At 40.0% G+C, this 14714-nt stretch overlaps 1 long non-coding RNA gene across 1 annotated transcript in view; it reads left to right on the forward strand.

Moving 5' to 3' along the window:
• Window positions 1–406: 406 nt before the first annotated feature.
• Window positions 407–14714, forward strand: part of LOC142603955 (uncharacterized) — a 35319-nt gene continuing 21011 nt past the window's right edge. The window contains exons 1-2 of the long non-coding RNA XR_012837850.1: window positions 407–509; window positions 12900–13019. This is a non-coding gene — a long non-coding RNA (uncharacterized LOC142603955). The remainder of the gene's footprint in view (window positions 510–12899; window positions 13020–14714) is intronic.

Genomic DNA, 14714 nt, shown 5'->3' on the forward strand with positions numbered 1-14714 from the left:
TGACACCCCCCAGTGCCTGCAGGCACCTCGCCTGCCCCTCACCTGCTCCTTTCCAGCCGAAATCAAAGCTTCAGGCTCTGTCAACAGGCTTTCCTCTGCACAAATCATCTGCCTTCTTCTTCGCAGTGGAGGAACTTTCTGCTCTGAAAGGTCACCTCAGCTTGCAGCCTCCACCTCTGGCTGCCGACCAGGGTTTCTGTGGAAACTTTCCCTTATTCATCAATCTGAAGTCTTCCCATACCTTCCTCCCACAGGGTGCCCTTCTCTAGCAACCTTCTGTGAAGTCAGACTTGAGCAATTTCTTCCCCTCCTCCCCAATACCTGCCCCACCCCGCAGCACTTCACAGCCACCGGCAGCATTTCCCGCTCCCAACTGTCCCCCGCCCACCCCCACCACCGGCGCGGCCGTTTTAACCGCAAATGGCAGCAGGGCCGGAGGTGCCAGGCTACAAACTGAGCTGGGGGAGCAACCGGCCTCGGAACAGGCTGCAGACTGCAGCGTCTGCTGTGTAAGTACCTCCAGGGAAGATGGCCTAAAGCAGATTCCGAGGCTCCCTCCTCACAGATGTCGCGGGGGGGGGGGGGGTCCACCTGTCCCTCCGGACTGGCCTGGCACCATCCCAGCGGTGCCCAGGTTTCTCTCACAAGTGGCCCGGTGATGTCCTGCATTCCTCTCACGAACAGATGCTTCCCACAGCTGGTGTCAGCCGGCCGCTTTCTAGAACCGTCTGTGGGCGGTGCCGGGGGCTTCGCGCTCTCTGGGCGCCCTGGCCGTGCCTGCTGCTGGCGCTGCGCTCCTCCCTCCTTCCCCTGACCTCCTCTGCCCTGAGGCACATTGATAGGATTTTTTTTTTTAAAAGAGCTTTTATCCCTAACTGTTGTGTTGCCCTAGGTTGCCCCACCATGGGATATAGCACTATACATGGGAAAACACATTTTGGGGGGCAGTGAGCTGCTGTTGATCTGTGCACGACGTGTCCATCACCAACATGCTGCTGCAGGCCAGGGCGGCCAGCTCTTGGCTTTGGCAGAGGCTCCAGGTGCTCAATGCCTGCTGTTCAGTGGGCAATGCCACGAGGTGCTCGCTGTTCAACCCCTTACGGCATTTCCCTTATGGTTGCCTTGCTTCCTTTGTTCTTCCTTTGCAAGCTAAATGAGGAAGGAACTCATGAATTAATAGAGGAGGAGGTGTCAAAATGTAAATGATTTTTTAGCTAGTGTTTACTCAATTTGCAACACTTGTCACTGAGGGAAGTAGTATAGTTACTTACAAAAGAGAAATCCTATGGCTTTTAACGTGAGAATTTGGGAGGCAGGAGGTTCTGGAGAAGCCTGCAGTTTTCACAGCCTCAGGAAGATCGACAAAGTTACCCTTTGTACCTAAGCTGTGGTGAGTCCTCTGCTTCCACTGATAATGTTATTAGCTTGTTTGCAAGCAGTTCGCTTCTTTTTATGAAAGTTCATAGCAAAATACTTGAGTTAACTTAATAATTAGTTTTTGAAACTTACAGTCACTACTCATTTCTAAATACGCATTTGTGCTGTTGGTGGACACTCTCAAACAGCTTGGAAACCATCCAAATTTAAAAAATCAAATTCAAAATTAAGCTCAAAACCTTCGTCCTTTCTCTTCCTATCCAGCCCATGTTATATACTGGATGCTCTTTTTGTCTTTGAGTGTATTCATTTCTCCTTTGGTACTTTACTTCAGCAGCATTCATCTGCCGTAATCCAAAATGAAGTTTGCAACCATCTGAAGTTTACAGGTCTCAGAAAATACTTGATTTGTGGTACAGGGAGGATTCACTTCAGTTATCATTTGTAATACAAGTTTAGGTAACAGCCCTTCATAATTCTTTAGCCAATTATTAATCATCTATCTGCTTGCAGACTCCCTATCATATGTGGTTTCATTTAATGGTATAGCACCACATCAAGATGGTAAATATAATTGTCCTCAACTTTTGATAGACCAGAGAAAGAAACAGATGTGAATAACTTTCCAGGTATGACAGATGTGACTGTGGTAAGAGTATGGTCTTTATGTTTCCATTGCACTAATATGATATGGATCAGCATTACAAAATAAGCCCACTAGCACTGTGGATAAAGAGGAAGACACTGGCAGGGCAAAGAAAAGAATGCATGAATACCATTTCCTAATCCTTCAGTCTAATCACTAAACACTTGTCATTAAGATCTCAAAAATAGACCATATTGTTATTTCTAAACTGTGGTAGTGTATTTTTATTCAAGGTTTACATCACATATTGTAATGTATTATGGAAGATGTTGACAAAGCAGAATTTCTTAATGGAATGACAACCTATCATGCGAAGCCTGCTTTATTTACAGGGTTTGTGACTCAGTGGACTGATGACACTGTCACTTGTTGGAAGTTGTAAGTGGAAAAGGCTACAAATAAATGAAGTCTCTAGCTTCCTAGTCATATGCAAGGAAAGTGCTATCTGGTAATAGGAAATTATATAACTATATAAGCACATAATTTTTTGCACAGCCCTGGAAGCAATTTTGCCCCTGTTGTTGATTTTGTACACTTGTTTCTTTATGGGGCAAGTCAAATGTGCATCAGATACGGGTAAATAGGTCTGTAAATTTCTATAGGAGAAGTCTGACCCTGCCCTCTTTTCATCATGAAAGGCTGTGGACAGCTTCTATCTGTGAACAAGGAATACAGAATTCCTCTGAATGTGAAGTGAATGAAAAATAATCTCTGTTCGGACTATGAGGAATTACTTAATTAGTTCTCAAAACATGTCAGAGAACAGAACTCTCCAGTGTCTGCAGTAAAATGGCCTAGAACATCTTTCATAGCTTGTTATTTTCTGGTGATCTGCAGCATAGTAGCTGTGGAGCACGATGGCACGTGGTTCAGGTTCCTGGTGTCTGTTAATTGTGGTGTGATTTAAAAAACCCACCACACCCAAACAAACAAGAATCCCCCATTCCTGTGCTAATTAGTGAGTGGCATACTGCAAACCAGCAAGATAACTATGGCTGTTGTAGTTAAGGAAAAAGTGTGGTGAGCATGCAGAAAAGTCAGATAGGGAGATAACCCTCATACAAAACTAAATACTGCATTAAAAAAAGATGCAGTGTGTACAATGTTAGTCTCTGTTGCTTTTAGATGTGGGAGGATAATTCAGCCATTATGATTCAGGGAACAGAGGCAGTCACAGGCCATATTTTCTCGTTGAGTATTGACGGGATGTATTTGTACACATTGGTTGCGAGTGTTTTGGATCATTATAGCTATGCCTCTTGTGAAGTGTAGGTGTTTGCATTCCTGACTTTCACAGAGCTGTGAGGGCTTGCAAAAACAGTCTCTGAGCTAGCTTGTGTTGAATGTGCGTGTGTACGGCTTTCTTTAGCAGAACCGGGAATCTTTGCCAAGCTCTTGGGTAATGAATGAGCTTGATGGAAGTAGAGGATGTAAAGGTTAAATAGAAGAAGGAAGGTTGATCAGTGCATGTTTCTTGAAGATTAGCCATAGGGAAGTTCAGGGATTTGAGCATTAATCATTGGGTTCTGTGCGTATTTATCGTGCACAATTATCGGATACATCACTGCTACCTTTGAAGTGCTGTGTCCTCTCTCCTTCACAATAACCCAGGACTGTATGTTTGTCTTCTTCCTCATTCTCCTGTGTGAAGATAAAGGTGTTGCCCTTATAAAGATCATGAAAAGGGTAATTTTCCCCTCTAGTTTTCCTTCTATGCCAGTACATTAGAGACACTGGGATGACTCCTCTGTAAAAGACACAGTTCCACCTCTTATTTCCATACTTTCTATAAATAGAGAATCCCCTCTTCTGTTTTTCTGGGGGCCTGAGGAGGTTTCTTTAGTGTTTGAAAATGAAGCGTCATTTTCTTTTCCTCATGAGAGGACTCAACTTGATCTCTTGGCTGCAGTGGGAAGGAAGGAGAGCAGTGCTGCAAAACATTCAGGGCAGCATCATAGCTTCTTGATGGATGCCCAAGTTGTTGAGTCAAAAGCACTATTCAGGATCATTGCCAGGACCCTAGGTTTGCATGATTTCATACCTTCAGAGTGACTTTTCAAATTGGTTCTAAAGTTACCTAGCATGAATTAAAAAAAGATACGGCATAAACAGAAGCAGACCTGCTGTCCCTTGTCTGTTACTATCAGAAAAAAAGGTATAATTGGACCATGGAGACCAGGAATTGTAATTAAATGTGATGTTTTTTCCAGGTTCTTTATCTTTTACAGCTACTGAGGTTATTCTTATGGAAGAAGTCTCTAAGACTTTCATCTTCTTGTAGGGTTTATCTACCATGTGTTTGGAGTCAGTGTGAGTGGGATTCCACAAGTATGTCTGTTGTTAGCCTTTGGACACCACATTTCTTACACTTTTCACTCTTCTTGTGGTTAGTTGTAGTGGAGGTTTGATTTTCCTTCCTCTTCGCTGTCTCTTCTGTAGAGCTCTGATGTAACTTTTCTGTGGTGCTTTGTGACTTTGCTCTTTCCTTACACTAGGAATATTTTCCAAGCAGTTCTGGAATAGATAATAGGGATTTAATTCTGAGACTGTTGGTAATGGACACCTTGTTTAGATAGATTATTTGACCATAAAGCTGCAGAACAGAAATATTTACATATTATTTCTTATAAAAGAAGTTCAAGTCTTTACAGTTTGTTTGTTTGGTTTTTTTAACATGTGTACACACTTCCAAATATTAGGGTTTTTAAACTATGAACTGTACAGGGTAGCAATCTTTCCATTAGCTCTGTTTGCTTGTTTTTCAGCAGTAAATAGCATACTAAATATTAAACGGGAAACAGCAAACAAAAATTGTAAAGGGAGAATATGTGATGCAAACTCTGGCTTCTGGGGAGTTGGGAGGAAAAAGAGGAGAAAGTAAAATATCCAGATTTCCCACATGTACATTTAATCCCCTTCTTGTCTGTTTGAATGTGTTGTAGAATGTGAATCTCCATTACCTCGCATTCCTTCGTCTTTCCAGCTGCCTTGCTTTTTATGACACATGCTGGATTCAAATTAAGAGTAAGCTTTGTGACTCCTTTATTTTGTATTTGCATACAAACAGTAAGTATACAGCCCAAAAGGATTGCAAATATTGCATCTATGTCATAATTAGTATTAAGACATCTAAGAAAAAGGGATAATGGATTTATGGTTTGCTATAAAACATTTTATTGAAATGGCTATTTATCAGTTTAGATAGTAATTCAAAGTTGTAGTCAGCTGAGTGGTGTTTTTGGAGATTGCATACAAGGGATGAAAAGAAAAAAGCTTCCCTTTTGTCATAAGCTTCCCTTATGACAAAAATGGACTGTCTTGCTTTGTACTGTAGTCTACTAAGATATCAAATTGGATTTGCTTATTCATCGGTGTAGGGTCAAGGAGACTCTTGATGTGTTCTTAACATTGTTTCCGTATACTTTAAATGCTTTGCAAGTTTATATAAGTCTTACTTGGGTTTTCCTGGTTTTAAAAAAAGACTCTCATCCTCAAGAAACTTAATGTTCTGTTACAAATTTTTTTTAAGATGAAGTAACAAAAATTAGGTGTCTACCTCAAGGAATTTCCTTTCAAAGAAAGAATTACTTTTTGATAGGCTTTTCCTCAGGGTTTGTTAGCTGTACAGAAATCTGAGTAGGTCTGGTTATCCTATGAGAATTGTGTTTCACGTCTTAGGCTTTCCAAACTGCTTACTGCCTGTGATAGACCTTTCAGACTTTGCATCTTGTAACATTTTTGTGGTGAAGTGTGTCCTGGGGAAATATTCCTGCAAGATACATTTCTTTAATGCAAGTTCAGTACATGCTTACTGGTGAGTATGCTGAATTGATTTGGTTGTGTAGCTCCACCACCCTGGGATAATGAAACCCTGCAGTAAGGGAGAGAGACGGTAACACTCTGCCGTTTGTCCTTTCTCTGTCCGTTCCTTGGGAGTTCTGTTGTTGATCATAACACCAATAGTAGTAAAAATGCACTTGTAAAAGAGCATCTTGTTGGGGGAGGTATACAGGAACATCCCTGTAATCTTTGTTTTCCATTTGTGCCATTGAGATCTCATTTCTCATGGCAGTTTTATTAGGATTTGAATGGGAGAATCTTATGTTGCACTGTGCTGTCCTTGTGGTTTTCTTAAGCACCTGCATGCGGTCCCCCTCTGCTACATCAGTTCTTATGGGAACATGGCTTCACTGTTCACTGGATCTCTAAGTGTTGCATTTTTCTGGAAAGCACCTTTGACCTGTAGTAGGGTATGCCTATAGTAGCTAAGCGAGCTCTGCCTCAGTGGGAGGGTAGGGAGAGAATCATTCCATTCTGATCTTTGTGTCTCCTGCAGACTTCACGTTGACATTTTTCTCCTTTGAGGTGGAAAGGGACCACGTGCATCTGTTAATATGATGGCGAGTTCTGACTGCTGCAGATGGGGTGAATGGGATTTGATCTAGGAGCGTGTGAAAGATAATACAGTCTGGTGCCTATTCTTTGGGCAGACTGCTTTACTGTATGATGAACAGTCTGCCAGTCACTCTTGATAAGTGTTGCTGCAAGTGACCTAGAACTGTTGTGGGGGCTTTTTTTTGTTTCTGTTCCTTTTATAATCAGGCAGGCAGAAATTTGCTTTGATCAGTCATCTTTCTATTTTCTTCCTCCTTTACCCCCAGGTACCAGCTTTTATCATTTCCCACAGCTCCATGCATATAAACACTATAAACAAGTAGTAAAGTGTCTGACTCATCAGATATAGTTCCTCAGGGAGTCCTGCAGAAGAGAAGTAGATCCTGATTTTTGTTGCTGTTGCTGTGCTTATGTTAAGAATCCCATGACACTGATCTGGTACTCATTTATAAGAAACAAATTCATAACTACATGAAGAAGTTCAGGAAAATCAGAATATTTGTAATCTTCTGGTGGGTTTTATGTGCCTGCTAAACAACAGATACATATACAGCAGTAACTCTTTCCCATTGGATTTTAAAGCAAAAATGGGAAATAACTGTTGTCATTAACAACTACTAAATTTGCATATTTATTCTATTATGCCAATGAAGAGCAGGACTGTGAATAAACTAATGTTATAACTGACAAGGGATGCTTTCTGGCTGGGGCCTTATGTAGAATCTTATTGCTGTGGCAATTGCTGGTTTGATGCCTTCCCAAATGCTGCATTTTCAAATAGTTTCTTCCAGGGAAGCATCCTCAAACAATTCCCTCCAGATTTGATAGCTCCTGCCATAACACAAATTGTGGTTTTTTGCCTTCATTTCTACTCAGTGTTCTTTGTATTAGAAAACAGTATCCAAAGTCAGACATGGAAAACATATATGAAATACGGAAACATTCAATGAAAGGTCTATAAAATGTGTATACACTATCCTTCTTCCAATCTATTACTTGCTAAGAGAACCTTGCAAACTTGTGATGCATATGCATTCCAGGTGTTGTTAATTATTTCTCTTGTTAAAAGAGAATTATCTAGGAGTGTAAAAGTCAGCATCAACCCACTGTAATCTTAAAAAAAAAAAAAATACTTTCTGTGTCCAGAAGACACGACGACAGATAAAGCATACTGATAGCATACTAGTGCAGCTGAAATCGAATTTACCATCAATATCATATGGTCATCAGAATCTGGTGTACTGTAAATTATTAAACCTAATCCTGACAGTTGTCCCCTGCAGCTTGTGGTCTTAAGAAAGTGGTAAGAGCTTTTAAACAAACAGAAGTCCATTCTTGTAATAATTTTGTAACAGCACTGGACTTACATTGCTCATGGCAAGGGCATTGACTCAAAGAGAAATCTAGTGAAATCCAGGACAGAGAGAAGAGGAAAAAGTAATAAATACATCACAACGGAGATTTTTCTGATGTGAATTGAAATGTACATGTGGGAAATGGAGCAAGAACTGCAATGACAGATTTGCTACAGATTTCAAGAATTCCCAGTATTGATGTTTATCTTTGTCCTGGTTTCAGCTGAGAGGGTTAATTTTCTTCACAGTAGCTAGTATGAGGCTATGTTTTGGATTTGTGCTGGAAACAGGGTTGATAATATAGAGATGTTTTTGTTATATAGACATGTTTTTGTTGTTGTTGAGCAGTGCTTACACAGAGCCAAGGCCTTTTCTGCTTCTCACGCTGCCCTGCCAGCGGAATGGCTGGGGGTGCACAAGAAGTTGGGAGGGGATACAGACAGGACAGGTGACCCCGACTGACCAAAGGGATATTCCAGACCATATGATGTCATGCTCAGTTTCTAAGGAGCTTGGGGAAGAGGAAGAGGGGGGGCAGCAGTGTTCAGAGTGATGGTGTTTGTCTTCCCGTGATAGAGCCCTGCTTTCCTGGAGATGGCTGAACACCTGCCTGCCATGGGAAGTGCTGAATGAATTCCTTGCTTTGCTTTGCTTGCATGCATGGCTTCTGCTTTACCTATTAAACTGTCTTTATCTCAACCCACGAGTTTTCTCACTTTAACTTTTCCAATTCTCTCCCCCACCCCGATGGGGGGGAATGAGCGAGCGGCTGCGTGGTGCTCAGCTGCTGGCTGGGGTAAAACCACGACAATGTTGCTGCGAGAGGCCTACCAAAGGACATGGATGCTTTGGTCACCCATCTGTAGTGAAGTAATTTTCAAAGGCCAGCACTACCATGACATCTCCCTGTCCACACTGCTATGCACCACGTTGTCATGTGGTGTGGAAAAAGTAAATGCAACTCTTTTCAAGCCTCCTGTTCTGAGAGAACCACCACTCTATTGTTAGTATCATAATATTCATCTCACACCTGCTTCAGAGCTTGCTTAACGTGTAGTGCTGTCATTGTCTTACAGGAAGAGATCAGTTGAGTCATTGCCTAATGCTATAGCTGATAGTTACTGGTACTTAGTAGCACTCGTAGGTCTAAAACATACATACCTTATGTGATCTTCATATTCATCTTCAGGACCATCATCCTAGTCTGAGGCTTTTGAGAACAATGCTATTATTTACAAGAGCCTTCATGTCTCTGTATGTGTGTGTACTCTCCAGACAGATAAGTTTCTGGTTAGTACTGAATATCACTATGTAAATTCCCCAAAATAAGTTCTCACTTATAACTGAGGAAAAAAACCCAAACCAAACCTAAAATAATGAAATTGTGAAATATGTGATGTTGTAATGTTCTAATAAAATTCAAGACTTTTCCCTGTTGTTTACCAGCAGTTTTTTTAACTTGGAGAATGTATTTATTCTACATAGAATATAAAAATGCTTGTATTATGTAAAATATGCAGCATTTGCTATGACTAATAAATGCCAGAAAACAACCATAGATCTTAACAGATAGAGATGGGCCTTTGCCAATGCAGAGTGAAATGTATGGAGTACTGTGCAGAGTCTGGCTTAATATTGCAAGTGTGTGCAAGCAGGCACTAGGAAGCATTGTTGAACTGTGCTAATGAATATATGGACCATAGCTCTTTGTTTACAACCTGAGGCAAGAATTTGGCTGGGAGAGCATTAAGGAATAGATTACCTTATTATTATAAGTAGCTTATTGATTGTTACAAGAGTTTAATGAGGATAGCGGAAGGAAGACAAGAAGGAAATATATTGAGATTGCTCTTAAACGTTCTGTTTTGCTCTGGTTGAATTCCTGGTAGTAAAAAGACAGCACTGACTTTAGGATCATTGTTAATGAAACAGGTTAAAATGGTAAAGATAGGAAAGAGTGAAATTCAGATCTAAAAGTAACGATCTCAAATATTATATCGGGCTATATATTTTCTCTTTAATGGGATGATAAAAAATTAAGGCTTTTGGAATGTAGTACCATGAAATCATGTATTTGTGTTATAGCTCAGTAAAAAGAAGTTTTTATATATGTTTTAGAATTTTATACGTGTTAGTACTTCTACATCAAGTTGGTACTGCTGTCAGTGCTATATAGCTTTTGTATTTTTTAATTCTGTATGTTTGCACAGCAACTATTTTTTGTTGAGGTAGTACTCCTATATTAATTATATTTCATTTGAATAAATACCTCAAGCTCCTTAACTTCTGAGCATGCAGCTTCTAAGAACAGACGTAGCACAAGTACTACATTAGAAATAGGCTGAGCTTGACATGGCAAAAGAAACTTTTTTAATAAGAAAGACATCAAGCTGTTGGAGAGAGTCCAGAGGAGGGCCACGAAGCTGATCGGAGGGATGCAGCACCTCTCCTGTGAGGACAGGCTGAGAGAGTTGGGATTGTTCAGCCTGGAGAAAAGGCGGCTCTGGGGAGATCTAATCACGGCCTTCCAGTACCTGAAGGGGCCTGCAGGAAAGATGGTGAGGGACTGTTTGTCAGGGAGTGTAGTGACAGGACAAGGGGGAATGGGTTTAAGCTGAAGGAGGGTTGATTTAGATTAGATGTTAGAAATAAATTCTTTACTGTTAGAGTGGTGAGGCACTGGCACAGGTTGCCCAGAGAGGTTGTGGATGCCCCATCTCTGGAAGTGTTTAAGGCCAGGTTGGATGGTGCCTTAGGCAACGTGGTCTAGTGGAGGGTGTCCCTGCCCGTACCAGGGGGTGTGGAACTAGATGATCTTTGAGGTCCTTTCCAACCCAAACCATTCTATGATTCTATGGATAGCACTGCATTAGCTAGGAATGTGTTCCTCTCAGTAAAGATCTCAGGATACTAAGTTTGACTAGGCAGAAGAGATCTTAACCACTATTCAGTTGATGCTTATCTTCCAAGAAAAATCTGTTGGTACTGTAAGAGCATCTTGAAAGCATCTCTGGAGTTAAGACTTGAGTAAAACAGCTATGGAGTGTTTATCCATCATGCCGGATTTCAGAAATAAGAAGTGGGAGGAAGTCCAAAAATACAATTAGTAGTATCTAAAGAGAGCAAGTGTATGATATTCCTTGACAGCAAATCTAGCAGGTGAGAAATGTTTATTGAACTAGAAAATTAAGCCTGAGAATATCCTTCCTGCTTCTATTAGATTTGACATGGTGTGCCTGAGTGTTTGCAGGCAAATTACTTGACATCATTGCCAAACCCAAACATGTAAAAATGAGTCAGGTCCCCAAAATTGTGAACAACTCAACATTTTAAAGAATGTTCTTTGTGGATTTTTTTCTCTTGTTTTGGGGGATATGAGCTAATGTGCTGCAGACAGATGATCTTTGTAGGTTATTTTAAGTCATTTTCAGCCAATAAAGGGATCAGAAACTTTAAAAAAAGAAAAGCTGAGATTCTTACTGAATTATTACAAAGAAACATGTTAAGGAAATGCCCCCAAAAGAACAGGTCTTGACCTGTGTATATTGGTTAGCAACAGCTGGCACTCAACCAATTGGTTTATTTTTTTCCTTTTATAACCTACACCTTGGTAATGTACTTAGTGTATCGCTGTTTCTTCGTCTAGATGATAATATTTAAACATTTTCCAAAGAATCTTGTTTGTTTTGTTTTGCACCTCCAGGAATGAAAATTGCCCTGGGAAGAGTGTGTCAAGGAGCAAGGTCTTGGAACCTCAGCTATAAATTTGGGTTGATAATAGGGAGTTTTAGTAGTACCCTACATGTGGGCAGACATGCTGTAGAGTAATGCCATTTTCCTGTGGCTGGATTCTCCATGACTTTGTAGTTTATGTGAAACAAGCCAACAAATAAATAGGAAAAAACCCCAGAGCTCTTTCATTATTTTTTTTTAATGTGTATGTTTTGTTTCTGACAAATTTATTAGAGAGGAAGGCAAGTCAGAATTTCTTAAGGTTTGCCTGAAGCTATACAGTCATGGAATCTGGCTCTAGCTGTAGTGACTTAATAGATATTAATGTCTTTTTCCAAAAACTTCATCTGACAAAAAGATTTGGCAGCCAAAATTTTGTATGTCTATAATATTAGGCTTCTAGGAGATGAAATACAAAACCACATCTCTTTCTCTCTCAGATTCATGCATTCTAAAAGTTGAAAACCATAGATATACAAAAGCTATGATCAGTAGATCAGATTGGTGTTCTCTTTGAATAAATAAGAAAGACAGGTTTAATTATATGAATAAAAATAACTTGCTAACAAGTAGATTCTTACAAAATAACCTTGTTCCCATTTGTTACAAAGGACTTAAAGCTCTGTTTTCAAGTGGAACGGAATTTTCAGAGTAAAATTCCAGGTTGTTGTAGATGTTGGGATGTCTGTTGTCTGTGTGACATTTTGTTCCAGTTTGCCAACTTAAAGACCAATAAGCAAATGGCTGCAAAACAACATGGCAACCCAGAGTGTGAAACCAATTCGGTGAGCCTTTTAATACCATTGTGTTTACCTTAACAAAAGTGGAACAGTAAGTGGAACTGCAATCAGAGGGTGCCAAAATAAGATTTTATTTTTCATAAATATTTCATGCTGAGTGTCAAGGGAAGAAGAGGTTATGTGCTTATATCAGCTTATATCAGCTTAAGTACATGCTTTGAGCAGAGTTTGGACAGATGACCTCCAGAGGTGCCTTTCAAAATAAAATGTTCTGTTTCAGTGCTTGATGTATCAACAAAGCATGTCTGTATGTATGAAACAAAGTGAAGTCATGTCTCTGATATCTTTGCAGACAACAATATGCACAAGTAAGAATATTGTAGGAATGTTAGGGAATATTCTGTTGCCTCCAGAATACTTCTATACTTGCACATTGACGTATCAGAACTCATTAACATATCAGAACAGTTCATGGAGGTCCAAAGAGGACACACCTAGGCCACGCTCCTTGATATAGTTCCCAACAATTGTGGTAGGCTGTGCTGGCTTTCATTTATTTGTTAATTTGGCCTTTTCAGGTCTTCCCAGTCCCTGTATCTGTTTTAACAAAGCATATTACTGACATTCATCTGCTTTATTATTCCTTACACCTAGACCATGGAAAGACACAATCCTGGGCACTTCTGCTCAGCATGCTGATGGGCTTTGATAAAACCTTCCCTTGGCAGTTGATGTCCCTTGCAACCCCTTGCTGAAGGACTTTTCACAGACAATGTGAGTCTGGAATCAAAGTTTTATCATCATTTATCTTGGACAGGAGTGTGCATCTTGGAGCCTGAAAGTCTTAGGATATTTTATTTTTGGTTTGTTTCTAATGAAAGTCAGCAAAATGAAGTGACTGGCAAACTCTTTACTTACTTGAGACTTGTATGCATATCAATATTTTACTGAATGGCAATGTGAAAGACAGCATAACTGGTCGCCGTGTGACATAGTTCCCTAGTTGGTTTAGGAATATGAAACTATCTTAATGAGCTAAGGTTACTTCTTTTTCTCCAACATGTCAATAAATAGAAGTATTATATGTGCTTAGAGCTTTAATGTGATTATGTCTCCACAGGCTACCAGGATTTAATGTGTTGCATAGAAAGTTTAACATATAGTATTCTGCTCTTGCTTACTGTATTGGCAACTACTGTTGGTTTGAAAACTTGAGCTGACTCTAAAAATAACATTTATTTCATTTGTATTTTACAAAAGAAAAAAGTGTTCATTGATTGTCATGAAAGAGGTTTCACAGCCACTGCAGAAGCTTAGTCAGTCAGATTCTACCTGCATATGCTAGATCATCTAACAAATTTATTAGTATGTCTGAAACAAGTTAATTTGGCTGCCTTAATCTATGTTTCATATAATCGTTATGACAAAGAAAGTAACCCAGTTTGATTTTAGTGTCCAAGGAGCCAAGAGAAATTGTCCTTATTTAAAATTAAGACTAGTTCAAATCAGTGAGATAATATCAAAATAGGGCCTTGCAGTATTATACTAGCCTCATTTTTCCAGAATCCAAAGTAGTAAAAATTCCCAGAAATTTTGTAATTTAGTTGTGATCATAAGCAGTCTTTAAATTGGATTAGAAGTGAAGTTCCGATTCATGTGTCCTATTGCATCCCTTAGGTGGCTTCTTTTTTCTATATTCAGTTCTGATAGCACTATATACTGACAGTTCTTGTATATACAAAGGAGAAAGTTATTTGGAGGGCAGTGATTAGGTTCATCCTAATGGATGGTTGCCAAAATTACTTTTCCCTGAGTCTTGCCCTGTAATTCTCAGTGAACTCAGTGATACTGCGGGTCAGTCTCTGTTCAAATGAAAACCAAAATGTCTAAAAATGTGCATTTGAAAACAGAAATGTATAAATATTTTTGAAACATTTAAGTCTCTGTGCCAGCATTTGCTTTCAGAAGTGCCACCTTTCATACGCAGATCCATTTTCTTCTCTCTCCTTGCAATGTAAAAATAACCAGTGTTAAAGAATTGCATATACTATGTTCTAGGACTTAAGTAAGCTGTATTCAGCAGACAAAATAACCTGCAGTTAATCACTTTTATTCCTGTTCTTTTGCTCTGTAGCACAACATGGTTTATTGTAGTTATTGCCCCATCCCTGGCAGTGTTCAAGGCCAGGTTGGATGGGACTTTGGGCAACCTGGGCTAGTGGAGGGTGTCCCTGCCCATGGCAGGGGGGTTGGAACTAGATGGGCTTTAAGGTCCCTTCCAAGTCAAACCATTCCCTGATTCTATGACCATCTCGAAAGGCATTTTTCAGATACTGTGCAGCTCTCCTGGTATTTAGAGTAGAGCATTGAGCCTGCAGCAGCTTTTCAAGTGTGGCTGTGGCTGGCAGCTATGTTAGGATGTGTAGTTCAGTAGCTCAGTTTTTCATGTTGTGTAACATTGTTTGCTGA

Source organism: Balearica regulorum, chromosome 15, assembly GCF_011004875.1.
Source record: "Balearica regulorum gibbericeps isolate bBalReg1 chromosome 15, bBalReg1.pri, whole genome shotgun sequence".
In the NCBI taxonomy this organism is placed as follows: domain Eukaryota; kingdom Metazoa; phylum Chordata; class Aves; order Gruiformes; family Gruidae; genus Balearica; species Balearica regulorum.